Source organism: Hippocampus comes, unplaced genomic scaffold (genome assembly GCF_001891065.2).
Source record: "Hippocampus comes isolate QL1 unplaced genomic scaffold, H_comes_QL1_v1.1 scaffold179, whole genome shotgun sequence".
Taxonomy (NCBI): Eukaryota; Metazoa; Chordata; class Actinopteri; order Syngnathiformes; family Syngnathidae; genus Hippocampus; species Hippocampus comes.
This window is the reverse complement of record NW_017804805.1, coordinates 166,049-170,292: the sequence shown is the minus strand read 5'-3', so window position 1 is coordinate 170,292 and position 4,244 is coordinate 166,049. Positions and strand designations below refer to the sequence as shown.

General features: G+C 39.9%; 1 protein-coding gene across 2 annotated transcripts in view; it reads left to right on the top strand.

Moving 5' to 3' along the window:
• Positions 1–2,800: 2,800 nt before the first annotated feature.
• The window catches only part of oclnb (occludin b), a 26,327-nt gene continuing 24,883 nt past the window's right edge, over positions 2,801–4,244 (top strand). For both annotated transcript variants that reach the window (XM_019897353.1, XM_019897318.1), the window contains exon 1: positions 2,801–2,919. The gene's annotated coding sequence lies outside the window, so the exon portion shown is untranslated. The remainder of the gene's footprint in view (positions 2,920–4,244) is intronic.

Here is a 4,244-nt window from a genome sequence, read left to right as displayed (position 1 = left end):
ATGCATACCGGTATTCTGCCGCCAGCGAGTGGCGTTAGCCACCTTCAAAATAAAAGCGCCTCCACTAATGCATAAACGTCATTTGTTTGGGTTAAAAGAAATTAGTAAAAACATAAAATAAGTACTTTATTATTTTATTGTTTATTGAACATATAGAACATACAATACAATAACAGATTGACAAAAGTGAAGGCAAGTAAAAATTATATAAAGAAAAGACAAGAAAAATAAAGACAGACATTCTCACAGTTTTTTGTTCAAAGGAGTAGGAAGAAGTAAATAACTTATCTAGTCCTACCCCTTGTTATGTAAAAGTATATGAATTGATCTTTTTTCAATACAAAGAAAAAAAAATCTACATATCATCAAATACTTTTACCCTTATGTGTACTGTACTTGCAGCGATTTACTCATCTTCAGGTCCGTTTTGAAATTACTCCACAGATTGACACCTATTACTGATACACACCTTTGCTTGATGTTTGTTCTTGTTTTGGATTTTTTTGTATTGGTTGGTACCCCTTAAATTGTAACAACTATCTCTAATTTCAAAAAGCTTCTGGCTTTCTTGGCTGTCGGGTAATAATTCACAGAGGAAGAACAAGAACTCTCAGAACAGCACCAATAAGCGTTCTCAAGTGGAGATAGAAAATAAAGTCAATGGTAATTCTACATCAGTTTCACTCGATATTAAAAAAAATCATTAAAACAATCAATCTGGGTGATTGCGCAACCACACCAGGTTGTCGACACACTAGGGCACACCAGGTATACAACCACAGTACTGGCATTCAGATCGAATGTTCCATTACCAATTAAAATGCCTCTCAAATATGACATTTTGAGCTCCTCTCCTTATTTCAAAAGATTCTTAAAAATGAATTTCAGTTATCCCTCAATCAAACCAGGCGTGTGGGACACGAGAGCACTCCAGGTATCCAACCAGACCACCCTCATTCGGGTCTGATGTCGGCCTCTGAAAAGTGACAAGATGGCCTGCGTTCTGACATGACCTGCATTCTAACATGTTGATCTTTTCGCCCATTTTTAGAACATCCTAAAAGAAGGAATACAGCACCCCGGCTCTCCACCCAGACCACCCTCGTCCGGATCCGATGTTGCATTTTGAAATAAAAGGCCTCTGAAAACTGGCATGTTGACCTGATTTCTGACAAGTTGGCCTGTAGGTCTGGGGATAAGTACAGCACTCCGGCTATCCAACCCGACCACTGTCGTTCGAATCCGATGTTGCATTTTGGAATAAAAGGCCTCCGAAAAGGGAAAATATGACCTTATTCCCGACAAGTTGATTGGAACGCCTAACATGTTGACATTTTAAACCGTTTTCAAAAAATTCCTAAAAATTGAATCTTCGTTATCCCGTAAAAGCTGTCGCTGTAGAAGTAACTACAGCCCTCCGGCTATCCAACCCGACCACTCTGGCTTGAATCTGATGTTGCATTTTGGAATAAAAGGCCTCTGAAAAGGGAAAATATGACCTTATTCCCGACAAGTTGATCTGAACGCCAAACATGTTGACATTTTAAACCGGTTTGAAAAAATTTCTAAAAATTGAACCTTCGTTATCCCGTGAGGGCTGTAGGTCAGGGGATAACTAGAGCACCCCGGCTATCCAACCCGACTACTTTCGTTCGAATCTGATGTTGCATTTGGGAATAAAAGGCCTCCGAAAAGAGAAAATAATGCCTTATTCCCGACAAGGTGATCTGAACGACAAAACATGATGACATTTTCAATCGTTTTGAAAAATTCCTAAAAATTTAACCTTCGTTATCTCGTGAGGGCTGTAGGTCAGGCGATACCTACAGCACTCCCGCTATCCAACCCGACTACTTTCGTTTGAATCCGATGTTGCATTTGGGAATAAAAGGCCTCCGAAAAGGGAAAATATGACCTTATTCCCGACAAGGTGATCTGAACGCCAAACATGTTGACATTTTAAACCGTATTTAAAAAATTCCTAAAAATTGAACCTTCGTTATCCCGTGAGGGCTGTAGGTCAGGCGATACCTACAGCACTCCCGCTATCCAACCCAACTACTTTTGTTCGAATCCGATGTTGCATTTAGGAATAAAAGGCCTCCGAAAAGGGAAAATATGACCTTATTCCCGACAAGTTGATCTGAACGCCTAACATGTTGACATTTTCAACCGTTTTGAAAAAATTCCTAAAAATTGAACCGTCGTTATCCCGTGAGGGCTGTAGGTCAGGGGACAACTACAGCACCCCGGCTATCCAACCCGACCTTATAATAATAAGGGAAATAATGACCTTATAATAATAATGGCATATTTTCCCAATTCAGAGGCCTTTTATTCCCAAATGCAACATCAGATTCGAACGAAAATGGACGGGTTGGATATATATATGTATGTATATCTAGCTGACTTCAGTGTTATAATTTTTTCATCGAGCATCTTACTTGTTTTCAACTTTTGCATTGATGTTCTCAAGTATTTGCCCACAACGATACGATTGTAAACTTGGCTCCATATGTCTCGAGATTGATAAGAAATGAATTTATGTTTTGTTTTGTTTTTTTAAATGCCAAATGAGGCGTTGTTGTTGTTGTTGTTGATGATGATTATGTCATTGTTATTTTTTAATAGACCTCAATTATTAGGAACCGTTTAGTGGGGAAAACAAAACAAAACGTGAACAATAGAGCAGTTGGTGGAATGCAAAACACACTTTGACTTTTCTGTTTCATGTCAAACTGGGATCACTGTGCTGTTGTGTCGATGAGACAGGGACGAACAGGTTAGTCCAGTAGCATTAAGGAGGAGCAAGTGTCATGAGTACACGCCTTGAAACCCTCTTTTCTTTCTCCCCCAGGTACTCAGCACAAGTATCATTCTTCACGACGTCACAGGGATTCGGATATAGAGCGGCGAAAGGTGAGTTTTACAATAATATTTACAATCCTGTTAGATGACGTTGCCCGCAGAAAATCTCATCTTCACAGAAACATAAGCGACTCGTATCAGCACGCCATTGTCAATTTGTTAAACGGGCTCTTCGTAGATTGTTTCATCAGCTGTTTGCTAACGCCATGTTCACGGAAAAGTAACTTAATTTAGGATTTGGAGAACGCCTCCAAAATGATTGATCTATACTCGTGGTCCGCATTCGTCTCGGCTAACGGTCATGTGAAGAAAGACAACGACCATTGTTCGATATTGCATTAGTAGTTGTACTAAGAATAAATCATTTAAAATTGTGGGCAATTGAACTTAATTCACACAGTTGCATAATTGTTTCTTGATGAGACATCCCCACAGTGCATAAGAATAAGACATCACAAGTACATACTTGATGAATTTGAATTACAGCCAAGTACGTGCCAAGTGAAAAATGTACCACCTGCATAAAATGGCAAAACGAAAGTGTGACCTCACTGTCTTAATCCAATCCTAATTTTCTGATTGGAATTTGTGCTCATCGGTTTGCACATTTTTAATCTAGTATTTAAAGAGCATGTACTTTACACATTTTTTTTGTCTAAGACAGGGGTGTCAAACTCATTTTTTGTCGCGGGCCACTTCGGAGTTACGGCTTCCCTCGGAGGGCCGGTGCAAAATCTCAATATTATTTATTACCATTGACAATTTGACATTTCAGCACAGATTTCAGCAAGACTCATGATAGTTGACACACATGATTTGCTCCCGCGGGCCACATAAAATGACATAGGGGTCCGGATCTCGCCCCCGGGCCTTGACTTTGACACCTGTGGTCTAAGAATTATAAGGCTGTGATTGATTGCAAAATATTAAAATTATGTTTTTAAATATGTGTAGTAAATTAATGGTGGTCATATTTCTAGTTCATAGTACAGTAGAGTAATCCCTCGTTTATCGCGGTTAATGGGGACCAAAACCACCCGCGATAAACGAAAATCCGCGAAGTAGCGTCCAATTAACATAAACAGGTTAAAAATAAATAAATATATATATGGCTACGGCCAAATACCTCCAGGCAATAAATAGCTATGCCCTGCCAGTGATCAGATACCCTGCAGGAATAATAAGGTGGCCAAAGGAAGAGATTCAGACCACGGACGTTAAGACCCGAAAGCTCCTAACCATGCATGGAGGGTTCCATCCCAAATCCAGCCCTCTGAGACTGTATGCAAGCCGAAAGGAAGGAGGCCGGGGACTAGTGAGTGTGAGAGCCACTGTCCAGGATGAAACATCCAAGCTCCATGAATACATCAAGGAGA